Source organism: Cervus elaphus, chromosome X (assembly GCF_910594005.1).
Source record: "Cervus elaphus chromosome X, mCerEla1.1, whole genome shotgun sequence".
NCBI classification, from domain to species: Eukaryota; Metazoa; Chordata; class Mammalia; order Artiodactyla; family Cervidae; genus Cervus; species Cervus elaphus.
In genome coordinates this window covers 100,187,477-100,201,907 of record NC_057848.1, presented here as the reverse complement: position 1 = coordinate 100,201,907, position 14,431 = coordinate 100,187,477, and the positions used below count along the sequence as shown (strand labels likewise).

General features: G+C 38.3%; 1 protein-coding gene across 1 annotated transcript in view; it reads right to left on the bottom strand.

Annotated features, from left to right (window-relative positions):
• The window catches only part of RPS6KA6 (ribosomal protein S6 kinase A6), a 241,360-nt gene that overhangs the window by 209,132 nt on the left and 17,797 nt on the right, over positions 1 to 14,431 (bottom strand). The window lies entirely within an intron of this gene.

Sequence of the window (14,431 nt, the reverse complement as noted above, 5' to 3'; positions counted from 1 at the left end):
AGAGAAAATATAAAAATGCCCAATCTATAGAAAACAGAGGTAATTTTTCTCAACTTTAACACTTTTTAATCACTTTTCATCTAATTATAAAAAAATACAGTGTTCATTTTAAGATTATCAGAAACATTTTAAAAAGAAAATAATGGTATCATTATTCTTTTTCATTATTTTAAAATATTTTGTAACAGGGACTTCTCTGGTGGCCAAGTGGTTAAAACTTCATGCTTCCATTGCTGGGGGCAATGGGCTTCATCCCTGGTCAGGGAACTAAGGTTTGGCATGCTGCCCAGTGAGGCAAGAAAAGTTTTATAATAAAAAGTTATAAAGAATATTATTGCAAATTCCTGTGTGTTCATGACTATTATCTCTCAAGAACTCTTAGAGACTTCCCAACCTTTCTCACATAGTTTTCATTCCCATGAATATGTTTTAACTTAATCCTCACAAACACTTTTGGGCCAACTAAGATCTGTTCTTTAAAATTAAGTTGTTTTTTTCTCTGTAAACTATTTCATAGTCATAGAAGATAAGTGATCAGCATCTAACTTTTCTCTACATAACCCTCCTATATTTTCTTGTACACTACAACTACATTATCCTTTACTCTTCTCGTCTCCAGGCAGAGTAGCCATAATTGTGTTAGGGCTGAGTCTCCATTTTGTTTATTATTTGGGTACATTTTCAGGAGAATCCCTCCAGTTTTTCCAAGTCTTAAATCAAATAGAATGCTAATTCCAAAAAGCAAATAACTAAAACCCCACTTTATAGTGATAAGAGATATCCAACTAAGAGGATGAGAACCTGCATTTCAACAAAACACCAGGAATTCCTTTGTCTTTTCCAATCCTCTATTCAGGACTACACAAATGCAATGTCTTTTCTTTTTTCCTTACTACAGTCTGAAAATGAGAGTGTTCAGGGATTAAAAAAAAACAGTAATGAATTAACCACAATATACAACATCTAGCTCTTTATCAATGCCACTGCTCTTCACAGCCAGATGTCATGTGAAGGCAAGATTAATACTAAGTAATTTCTACAAGCTGATTATCTCCCTACACGTGGCTTTTCACAAAGAAGTCTGTTAACCAACCCAAAGATTTTGACAAAATTGTTTCCAATTAATTGATATTATACTTTACTTTTTCTCAAGACTTTTCTCCTCAGGTTTATGCTCTGTGATCACAAGGAAGAACAATGTCCTAGCATTTTTTGATCACAGAGTGTAAACATGAAAGGTGAACCTGAAAAGAAAAGGACCAAAAAAGTGATGAGGTGGCCTGTAATTACTAAATGTCTCCTTTCACTACCATGGCCACCATCTGCTCAACAAAGGCTGAAAAAAATATGCTATAGACCAGGGGCCCCTAACCCCAGGGCCAGAGACTGGTACCATGGAGGCTTCTTAGGAACCAGGTGGCACAGGAGGAGGTGAGTAGCAGAGCAAGTGAAGCTTCAACTGCTGCTCCCTGTTGCTTGCATTACCACCTGAACCATCTCCCCCTACTTCCCACCCCCACTGGCCATGGAAAAATTGTCTTCCACTAAATCTGTTCGTGATGACAAAAAGTCTGGGGTCTGCTGCCATAGACAGAAGACAGTATATTAGACTAGGCTAGTATGCTCAGCTAAGCTACAAAAGAGAGAAAATATTATTTTGGCCTTGAATTCATGTCTTTTATCTCTACCTTTGCTCTTCTAGCCTCTGCCCTTACAGTGCCTAGGTCTCCACTTTCTTTATATTATTCCCTCAACTGAGCAGGTTCCCCTCTAAAACATATTTGGCTGGAGTAATCATTTACGTTCTGTATATTTCTCCTCCTGTTTCTCACTAGCAACCCTTACCTATTATTGTATTCTTTTCTCTCAAGGATTTGCTAGGTGATTGAAATTGATCTGACAAAATAACCCATATTAAGCCATTAATAGATGAAAAAAGCCCAATGAATTTCTGCTTTGAGGTAGTAAGTTAGGGCTGTGATAAGAGCCTCCCACATCTTAACCTCAAAGTGTGATATGTTCAGACTCTATGGAAGACTTTTGAGAGATAGATTTGTGGTCTTCTCCAGTACTCTTTGGGCTTCCCCCATGGCTCAGCAGTAAAGAATCCCCCTGCAATGCTGGAGATGTGGGTTCAATCCCTGGGTCAGGAAGATTAACTGAAGGAGGAAATGGCAAACCACTACAGTATTCTTGCCTGGGAAATCCTAATCCCATGGACAGAAGTAAACTGGTGGGCTACAGTTCATGGGGTCACAAAGAATTGGACAAAACTGAGTATGCATGCCAGTACTCCTTAAATCATCATGCAGAAACCCAGAATCTCTTGAGCTTCTTTGAAGATTGATAGCAGCCACACAGTTTCCTTTTTCCCTCATTTTATTCTTACCTATCAAATGCTATTCCCTATCACATACAATCAGTGAATGTAAAGAACCTCCTAGAGATATCTCCTACTTTCTTTCCCTCCTTAATATTGTGATTCTCCCTGTTTGACAATTAAGTGCCTAGACAAACAGGCCTATGTTATTCATTATGTATATACTCAAGAGGCCTCTGAAATTGGCTTTTTGAAAAATATAAACTGAAAAAATAAGTAAACCAGCAAAAGGATCACATTGGTTAGCACTTAGGGGCAAATGGACACTCTAGGTTCAGTGTCCCTTTCAATCATACATTCATGGAAATATCCAATTAGTGCTTGTGCATTACAAGGAAAGGCCAAATGAGGATGTGCCTAGCTAGGCCTCTGCACAGCCCTGGTAGAGACACATTCACTTCTACACTAATCAAATCATTAGGCTACATTCTGTGACTTACACATATGCTAAAAATGGCATTTTGAAATGTTAATACTATGGATAAATCCAAATCCATTTGTGAATGCTCATATTCTCAATTGAAAACACTGAAGTACAAAGTATGCTTAATTACTTTCCATAAACACAATTCTGTAAACTCTTTTTGTTTAAATCAACAAAATCCATTTTCTCCCTGATGTTTATTAACTCAAATGATAGATGGGAAAGGGAAAGGTTTTTTAAATTTTTATTTTTTATTATTGTTCAGTCTCTCTAAGTTGTGTTCGACTCTTAGTGACCCCAAACACTATAGCATGTCAGGCTTCCCTGTCCTTCACTATCTCCCGGAGTTTGCTCAAACTCATGTCCATTGAACTGGTGATGCCATCCAACCATCTCATCCTCTGTTGTTCCCTTCTCCTCCTGCCTTCAATCTTTTCCAGCATCAGGATCTTTCCCAATGAGTCGGCTTTTGGCATCAGGTGGCCAGAGTACTGGAGTTTCAGCATCTGTCCTTCCAGTGAATATTTAGGGTGGATTTCTTTGAGGATTGACTGGTTTGATTTCCTTGCAGTTCAAGAGACTCTCAAGAGTCTTCTCGAGCACCACAATTTGAAAGCATCCGTTCTTCAGTGCTCAGCCTTCTTTATGGTCCAACTCTCACATCTGTACATGTCTACTGGGAAAATCATAGCTTTGATTATACAAATCTTTGTTGGCAAAGTGATGTCTCTGCTTTTTAATACACTGTCTAGGTTTGTCTAGGGCTTCCCAGGTGGCACTAGTGGTAAAGAACCCACCTGCCAATGCAGGAGATATAAGAGACGCAGGTTCGATCCCTGGGTCGGGAAGATACCCTGGAGAAAGAAATGGCAACCCACTCCAGTATTCTTGTCTGGGAAATCCCATGGACAGAGGAGCCTGGCAGGCTACAGTCCAGGGGGTTGCAAAGAGTTGGACATGACTGAAGTGACTTAGCATGCACAAGTTTGTCATAGCTTTCGTTCCGAGATGTTTTATTACCTCACCTCAAAATTTTCTAGCTTAAGTTCTGGTTTGTCTAACTCCTATATTAGAAATTCTAAAATTAAAAGTCATACAAATCATCCAAACTGGATTTTTAAGGAAAAATACTTGGTAGCCTTAAGCACAATAATTTCTTTTAGTACTGAGTTAGACTTATTTTATAGACTGTCATCCACTGTGTTCAAAATTTCTTATGTTTTTATACTTGACATGAATCACTATTAGCTCTCCATCTCTCCTTCTATCTCTAGGTCTCTTTTATCCCTCATAACTCATACCTACATAATCATTTACAGTCTACATTATCAGAGACTAAGTGATAATTCATTGCAGCTGCTGTAATCAATGGCACTTATTTTTTTCTGAGTCATCGGAGTCAACTAGTAGCGCTAGAATCCTTTTCACCTATCTGTCTTAATTACTGACCAAGCACTGCATCAGAAATTGCAGTTAATAATCACACAGAAAAGGAGAAGGTATCAAGTCTCTTGGGAGAGGGTGAACGAATAGGCAAAGATGATGAAACGTATTTCCCTTGCCTTTTAGCTGATATTTGTATTTAAATGGGCAGCTTTTTATAGGCAAGTCAAGGGCTTTCACCTGATATCTGGAGTACATTTTGCAGCAGCATTTCTCAGAATCTGGAAAAAGGAATGATATATCACTGCAGTAAAAATGAAAATGCTAATGCTTACGTTAATAAAGTTTTTCTTCTCTGAATGGGATATACTAAGTCAGGCTATGCAGAATCATTTACTGATGCATGCACTGATTAAAATTCAAATATTCTTTAAAATTAATAACCTGTTCAACAATCCTGGGGAAGATTATAGCCATGAAGGCAAATGTTACTGTCTCCCTTGAAGAAATACTTTCACAATCAATAAATATTCTTAAATCTGCAATCGAAATTAGAAATCTGGTGTAAGCTTTCATTTGACAAATACTTTACAAAACAGACAAATTGCCTGGCTCAACCTTTTATCTCAATAAGTTGAGTGCATACAAACATGTATTCAAAGGATTTCTCTATTTGGGTAACAGATGAGGTTCAAGCTTTCCGTTTAGTTGGCTGCTTTGCATATCCAGCCTGGGCTTCTCTGGTGGCTCAGACGGTAAAGAATCTGCCTGCAATGCAGGAGACACGGGTTTGATCCCTGAGTCAGGAAGATCCCCTGGAGAAGGGAATGGCAACCCACTGCAGTATTCTTGCCCGGAGAACTCCAGGGACAGAGGAGCCTGATGGGCTACAGTCCATGGGACTGCAAAGAGTCAGGCACGACTGACTAACACTTTGGATATTCAGCCTAGCAGACTGCTGTGGTCTTAGATGGAATAATTGTTTGGGGAGTAGATATAATGCTTAATTGGTTTCTAGATTTTACTTATTGTTTCCATGACTATAGTCCCTGGGCTGATTTAAAGAGTGGACTTTGAAGTGAGAAGCAGAGAGCTACCAGAGGAAATACTAGATTGAAAATAGGGCTACCTAGTTCATTCACAACCCCTAACTCCTATCTCTTTACCTCTACTTGCTGAGCAATAGAAGAAAATCACTAAACTGCACAGTGTCTGCTACTTCACACTCTATAAACTGGCAAAAGAAGAAAGTGTTCCACATCTTAATTACACACTTTTTATTTATTTATTTCATTTCATTTCATTTATTTATTTATTTATTATTTTTTTCATTTGTTTTTATTAGTAGGAGGCTAATTACTTTACAATATTGTAGTGGTTTTTGCCATACATTGACATGAATCAGCCATGGATTTATATGTATTCCCCATGCTTTAAAAAGCCCAATCTGCATCATGTATTCAATAAATACTTGTTGACAAAAGTACCAATTTTCCAAGGAAATCACAAGCTCCAAACTGAATCCTTATACCGCCACTTTTGTTCCTCTAGCTTTGTTTCTCAAATTACAAATGAAGCCTACCCTCCAGAGCTGCAGGAAATAAAAGTCAAATGGCTTATATTTGTGAGACAGAAATAACAAATGGACCTAAGGATAAAGCAGTTCACAAACCAGAATCCCTTACTTCTGAATGTACCTAAAAGCACAGTTTACAGTTTACTCTAACCAGATACAAAGGTATAGAGAGAGGTAAATAAAGTAGTTCATTATTTAAGGCAGTCATAAAAAGGGATGCATTTTCATTAACAGTGGGTTGAATCATTAGAAAACCCAAAGCTACTCCATTCATATTCAATGCTTGCTCTGCTCTGTGAAGTGAATAATATGGGGATGAGTAGATTGTTGTGAAATAAGATTCCAATTGCGAGTTTATTTTTCTTGTGAACACAAACCATGAGTTCAAAACTTCAGAGGTACTTAATTTTGATCAACTTTTTAGCAGTAGAATGTTTTGAGTGAGCTCAAAGATTTCACATGTTTTAAAAATCCAATAACATTCTAACAATAACTTTGAAGCTGTGAATTCTTCTTTCCCTGTGCACTCTCCTCCCTAATGATGTTATGTCCATGATATACCAGCCACCATTGCTTTCAACCCACCATATTCTGTCTTTGAGTTTTCATATCTCCCTGCCCTTGCTCAATGTTTAAATTTAATATCTCCTCATTCAAAGACACTTTGCAATCTGATCTGTAGTCTTTGAATTCTGACAGCTTTGAGATGCTTCATTTCCTTTTTTTTTTTCCTCTTCTTGAATAATCCTTTTCCTCCTCCTTTCTTCCAGAAAGAAAAAAAAAAATATTGAAAAATATTGGGGAAAGGAAAGGAAGATAGGAAGCTCCAATATTTTATTTCCTTCCCTCTATTCCTGGTAAACCATATATATATATATATATATATATATATATATATATGTATGTATGTGTGTGTGTGTATATATATATATATATATATATATATATATATAGTTGTTGTTGTTGTTTAGTTGCTCAGTCATGTCTGACTCTTTTGTGACCACATGGACTGTAGCCAGCCAGGCTCCTCTGTCCATGGAATTTTTTAGGCAAGAATACTGGAGTGGGTTGCCATTTCCTTCTCCAGGGAATCTTCCTAACTCAAGGATCAAGCCCACATCTCTTGCATTGCAGGCAGACTCTTTACTACTGAGTCACACATATATATCTTCTCCAAGGAATCTTCCTAACTCAAGGATCAAGCCCACATCTCTTGCATTGCAGGCAGACTCTTTACTACTGAGTCACACATATATATCTTCTCCAGGGAATCTTCCTAACTCAAGGATCAAGCCCACATCTCTTGCATTGCAGGCAGACTCTTTACTACTGAGTCACACATATATATATAATATAAATTATATATAAATAATCTCTATAATGCATATATTATATATCTCTAACTCTCCTGGCAATAAGTATCTATCTCTATGACCATCATTCCCTTCTTTGTTCTTAGAATTCACATTATTTGTGTTCATATTTCTGCAATAATTCCGTCTAACTCTTAAGATTTTTTTCCAAATTTTGAAATCCTCCTATCATTTTAATCCATTTTGTTTTCTGTAATTTCAAGCTTTGATGGTATGCTACTCAGGAGTTTTATGACTCCTTTGTTGAAATACTCAATCAAGGCAAAATCATTTGGTTGAAATGATAACTAATTTTAAAAAAGAAAATAGAGATGATCATTTAAAATATTTTTCACTGTTTTTTTTCAGGATAAATTTTGACTGAATCCATGGTTAGGAAGAAAATAATAAAGGTTTCTAGAGGCATTACCTTAGTCATCGTTTACAGGGGGATTTTACAACATCCAGTTTGAATCAACAAACAATCCCTTATGAAGAAGAACAGCAGCTTGTGTAGAATAGAATGAGTCAGTATGACCTTTCTTATTCCTCTTTTGCCTTCTGCTTTTTCTTTATTAGTGGGATTTCTAGTCATTAATAATATTAATAATAACAATCCTTTCAAGATATAACATCTTATAATCCAATCAGCCTAGGCCAACTGTCCCCAAATTAGGTAATGATCTACTGGTAGATCTCAAAGCCTTACCTTGGTGGTTTCCCAGCCATGTAAATAAAGGGTTGAAAGGTTGATATGTAGGTCAGCTTCTCCATCCACACATTCCTCTCTAAGATTTACAGAGAAGCACAATGGAGGGGGGTTGCATGCAGCAATCTGGGGGGAACTAATCCTTTAAATTAGCAACTCATGTGTCCCTGCATGCCTGCAACAATCACAAAACTTCAGTTAAATACAAGTGGATCCTCATCAAGAAATGGTTGCCGTTTTAATCCTTTTATAATCCCAAAAGAGAGAAAATAGAATTAGTATGAAGAAAGCACATTCCTGGAGGTCTTGTTTGTTATGATCAAAATAAGAGGAGGCAAAGCAAAAGCACTAGATTTGTTTGGACACTGGAAAGACATTTAATACTCAGTGATTAGGCACTACAAAGGATTTCAAGAGCCCCAATGCAATGGTTTCAGAGAGGGCTGAGAAATACTGGGTGATTGTTTGAAATATGTCAATCATATTTATTTCCCAAGACTCATATTAAATAGACAAGTAGGATGGAATTAAGCTATTCTTACTAAGCCACTCAACTGGAAACTATCAAAGCAAAGGATAGGCCAGCAATGGATCCCTACAGCAATCCTCCACCTTTGCATCTTCATTCAGAACACAAAAGCAGGTAAAATGAATAAAATATTGCAGATTGGCAGCAAGCCATAGTGGAAGAAACATGCTCAGTCATTTCAGTCGCTCAGTTGTATCCAACTCTTTGCAACCCCATGGACTGCACTATGCCAGGCTTCCCTGTCCAACAACAACTCCTAGAGCCTACACAAACTCATGTCCATTCCGTTGGTGAAGCCATCCAACCATCTCATCCGCTGTCGTCCCCTTCTCCTAATGCCTTCAATCTTTCCCAGCATCAGGGTCTTTACCAAGGAATCAGTTCTTTGCAACAGCTGGTCAATGTATTGAAGTTTCAGCTTCAGCATCAGTCCTTCCAATGAATATTCAGGACTGATTTCCTTTAGGATGGGCTGGTTGGTTCTCCTTGCTGCCCAAGGAACTCTCAAGAGTCTTCTCCAACACCACAGTTCAAAAGCATCAATTCTTCAGTGCTCAGCTTTCTTTATAGTCCAACTCTCACATCCATACATGACTAATGGAAAAACCATAGCTTTGATTAGAGGGACCTTTGTTGGTAAAGTAAGGCTAACAGAGTTTTGCCAAGAGAATGCACTGGTCATAGCAAACACCCTCTTTCAACAACACAAGAGAAGACTCTACATATGGACATCACCAGATGGTCAACACTGAAATCAGATTGACTATATTCTTTGCAGCCAAAGATGTAGAAGCTCTATACAGTCAGAAGAAACAAGACTGTGGCTCAGATCATGAACTCCTTATTGCCAAATTCAGACTTAAAGTGAAGAAAGTATGAGAAACCACTAGACCATTCACATATGACCTAAATAAAACTCCTTACAATTGTACAGAGGAAGTTAGAAATAGATTCAAGGGATTAGATCTGATAGACAGAGTGCCTGAAGAACTATGGATGGAGGTTCATGACATTGTACAGGAGGCAGTGATGAAGATCATCCCCAAGAAAAAGAAAGGCAAAATGGCTGTCTGACTAGGCCTTCCTTACAAATAGCCAAGAAAACAAGAGAAGTGAAAGGCAAAGAAGAAAAGGAAAGATATACCCATTTGAATACAGAGTTCCAAATAATAGCAAGGAGAGATAAGAAAGGCTTCTTCAGCGATCAGTGCAAAGAAATAGAGGAAAACAATAGAATGGGAAGGACTAGAGATCTCTTCAAGAAAATTAGAGATACAAAGGCAAAATTTCATGCAAAGATGAACACAATAAAGGACAGAAATGGTATGGACCTAACAGAAGCAGAAGATATTAAGAACAGGTGGCAAAAATACACAGAAGAACTACACAAAAAAGATCATCATGACCTAGATAACCACAATGATGTGATCACTCACCTAGAGCCAGCCAGCCTGGAATGCAAAGTCAAGTGGGCCTTAGGAAGCATCAATATGAACAAAGCTAGTGGAGGTGATGGAATTCCAGTTGAGCTATTTCAAATCCTGAAAGATGATGCTGTGAAAGTGCTGCACTCAATATGCCAGCAAATTTGGAAACCTCAGCAGTGGTCACAGGACTGGTAAATGTCAGTTTTCATTCCAATCCCTAAGAAAGGCAATGCCAAAGAATGCTCAAACTACTGCACAATTGCACTCATCTCACATTCTAGCAAACTAATGCTCAAAATTCTCCAAGCTAGGCTTTAACAGTATGTGAACCATGAACTTCCAAGTGTTCAAGCTGGATTTAGAAAAGGTAGAGGAAGCAGAGATCAAATTGCCAACATCTGCTGGATCATTGAAAAAGCAAGAGAGTTCTAGAAAAACATCTACTTCTGCTTTATTGACTATGCTGTGTAGATCACAACAAACTGTGGAAAATTTTTCAAGAGATGGGAATACCAGACCACCTGGCCTGCCTCCTGAGAAGTCTGTATGCAGGTCAGTAAGCAACAGTTAGAACTGGACATGGAACAACAGACTGGCGCCAAATCAGGAAAATAGTACGTCAAGGCTGTATACCGTCACCCTGCTTACTTAACTTTTATGCAGAATGCATCATGCAAAATGCCAGGCTGAATGAAGCACAAGCTGGAATCAGGATTGCTGAAGAAATATCAATAACCTCAGATACGCAGATGACACCACCCTTACGGCAGAAAGCAAAGCACTAAAGAGCTTCTTGATGAAAGTGAAACAGGAGAGTAAAAAAGTTGGCTTAAAACTCAACATTCAGAAAACTGAGATCAAGGCATCTGGTCCCATCACTTCATGGCAAATAGATGGGGAAACAATGGAAACAGTGACAGACTATATTTCTGGGGCTCCAAAATCACTGCAGATGTTGACGGCAGCCATGAAGTTAAAAGACTCTTGCTCCTTGGAAGGAAAGCTATGACCAACCTAGACAGCATATTAAAAAGCAGAGACATTACTTTAAAACAAAGAAACATGCTATCTACAAGCAAAATGAATGCCTTTAAACAGGATGTTGCAGAAGAATGGAAACTTATTGTTGTTCAGTCACTTAAGTCGAGTCTGACCCTTTGCAACCCCATGGACTGTAAACTGACAGGGTCCTCTGTCCGTGGGATTTCCCAGGCAACAATGTAGGAGTTGGTTGCCATTTTCTTCTGAGGGAATCTTCCCAACCCAGAAATCAAACCTGTGTTTCCTGCATTGCAGGTGAATTCTTTACCACTGAGCCACCAGGGAAGCCCAATGGAAATTTTAACCGAATAGTAAAGAAGGGACCCCATGAAGGTAGAGAAAGAGACAATAGTGCCTGGCAATGAAGAATCTTTAATTCTTTGATTTAATAGAAAACTATCTTAATGTTATCATGAGCTTATGTAAAAATACTAAAACTCCATTGGACGGAATTCCAGAGATATTCTCCTCCAAAAGGTACATATCATCAAATCTGTTGAATATTAAAGATATTCCAAAGCAAACACAGTGAATTTATTTTAAACTCTAGTTAGTCCCTGTTAAGTATTTACTTAAAGGCTATCCCAATAAAGAGAAAAGATTAGCTTAGCTTCAAGTCCACAGATAGGAAGCTGTGTCTCATAATAGCAGCAGTTATGGATATCACAGCACTGTCTACAAGAAGTGTTCTGAATAACGCTGACTAACTATTTTGATGAAAATTGGAATTTTACATAAGCTCCAGCCTCAAAAAGGTAGGAGTTGAGCTGGGCAGATGGGGAAGACAGCTCACCTGTTTATAAAAGTATTCACATGCTAAGTCCACTAAAAATTTCTAGAATAACCAAAATAAAATCTATATGGATTACAACTGCTCCCAGCTGAATATTAGGAGGTTGGGCACTCAGTCATAAGATTTTGGAACTTTAGGTATGCATTTAGAAAACAAGAAAATGTCATAGCAATGAAGAATCATGCTTTAAACAAAAGGGGAATTATTTAACAAACTATTAGTCAAATGTTACCCACTAGACTATCTGGAAAAAATTTGCTATCCAAATCCGTTATCCATCTGAAAGTACTTAGTTCTGAAATTTTGCAGAATTTTTAAAACAAGATGTTCATTTCAATACCCAGAGCTATTGCAAATTAGCTCTGCAGTTAATCAGAAAATATTTCTGGGTAACTTTGGTGGCTCAGATGGTAAAGAATCTGCCTGCAATGCATGAAGCCTGGGTTTGATCCTTGGGTCAGGAAAATCTGCTGGAGAAGGGCATGGCAACACACTACAGTATTCTTGCCTGGAGAATCCCCATGGACAGAGGAACCTGGCAGGCTACAGTTCATGGGTTCACAAAGAGTCAGACATGACTTAGTGACTAAACACAATATTGTAAATATCAGCACTGCTTTAAATTTCACCATGTGGACATATAATCTACCAAATAATTCTAGGAAATACCCACTCGAACTGTGTCAAGAATAATATTATGAAGGTGAAAATGCTGATTTTAAAGTAGACAAAATAGGCACTTGCCTATCTGGTGTGATTTAAGAGACGCTGGGAAAGGTATATGCCCACCAATACCTCTTTAACTAATGGCTGAAATTACATCCTCAGGGATTTACTAATAAAAGGGTTTCAAAGCTGGTGGATTTCAACATGTCCCTTATCCTCAAATTAAAAATGTAATTATTCTAGAAGGGTAAAAGCTCTGACCTTTTATAATTACCAGTTGTTAACACCATAGTACTTATCAACTAAATTCACAAATGTGATCACTAATTGAGAGAATTACACTCTATGGTGGAAAGGGTCCTTAGAGCAAGATTGCAGCAGACAGATATTAAAGGAAAGAGTAAGAAAACCTCATTACTTTGTTTGCTATTGGGCCAAAGTTGGTCCTGTCTACAGACCTTGATGGGCTTCCCTGGTGACTCAGTGGTAAAGAATCCACCTGCCACTGCAGAAGACACAGGCTTGTTTCCTGAGTTGGGAAGATCCCCTAGAGAAGAAAATGGCAACCCAATCCAGTATTGTTGCCTGGGAAATCCCATGGACAGAGGAGCCTGGGAGACTACAGTCCATGGGGTCTAAGAGCCAGGCACGACTTAATGACTAAAAAACAGCAGAAACACAGACCTTGATAAAGAGTGAAGCAAAATTCCTGTAAAAGCAGAATAAGGATAGAACTAAGGACATGGATATAGAATTAGCAATGAAAATAAAGGAACAACACTTATTCCATAGACAGAAGGGACTGTGGAAATGCTAGAGACTGAAAGGATAGAGATTTGAGTTGGAGAGAAGAAAGAGGACTCATTTATGTGAACATCAACAATGTTGATATAAGGACTACTGATAGGGAAAGTGAGTTTGGAGTTTAGGACTGAAGGATACTTACCAATGAGAAAGTCAATTCCTAGGCAGATTGATAATAAGTCTGGGGTTCCCAATAAGGAGAGAGTGGTCTGGGGCTCTTAAGGAGGAGATAAGGGCATGAAGTTCTCAAGGAGGTGAGAAGGACAAACTTTTTTGTTTGTTTGTTTGTTTTTTTCTTTAAGCCCAGAGCACAACAAAACAACTCATCTTGCTCAAGGATATGTTTTTCCTTAAACTCTGTACAAATGATTATGTAACAACAATGTATCCTGCCTGAGGACCTGTTTCTTCCTCTTGAGAACCTTCTGACTAATCCTGTTATCTTAAAATGTATATTATGGGAGTGGTTCTGGTAAGATCTTTACAATCTTGAGAGATTCTTTTGATTTATTGTTAATAACCAATTGAAAAGTATATAGCTCCCTTGCTAAGATTAGCCAGGGGAGCACTTTTCAACCTCCTTCTGATGTCTATGTCAGAAGCTTTCTCTGTCCCTTTTATACTTTAATAAAACTCTAATACACAAAATCTCTTGAGTGATCAAGCCTGATCCCTGGTCCCGAAGTTAAATCTTCTTCTTTGGAGATCATGAATACAACATCATTCACTGTAAGCTATCATTAATAATAATTTGAAAATGGGATAGAGGCTTAAAAACAATCTCAATCTCTTTTGGTAACACTTGACTGCTGGCTTATGCTGCTGCTGCTAAGTCACTTTAGTCATGTCCGACTCTGTGCGACCCCATAGACGGCAGCCCACCAGGCTCCCCCGTCCCTGGGATTCTCCAGGCAAGAACACTGGAGTGGGTTGTCATTTCCTTCCCCAGTGCATGAAAGTAAAAAGTGAAAGTGAAGTTGCTCAGTCGTGTCTGACTCTTAGCGACCCCATGGACTGCAGCCTACCAGGCTCCTCCGTCCATGGGATTTTCCAGGCAAGAGTACTGGAGTGGGTTGCCATTGCCTTCTACAACTGCTAGCTTATAAGAGTGAACAAAACAGAAGGGTCAAACTGCTAATGACAAAGAAAAACATGCCACACCTGAAAGCTGCAATTGATTCATTGGCTTTTCATATGGTACAAAGGAGAAGAATAATTAACATTGAAAATTTAAATTGCCCCCAAATTGTCATACTTGAAGTAAACCTTTTAGAGCAAATGTGTTTATAATCTGGGCTTCCAAGGTGCCAATGGTAAAGTATCCACCTGCCAGTGCAGGAGTAGCAG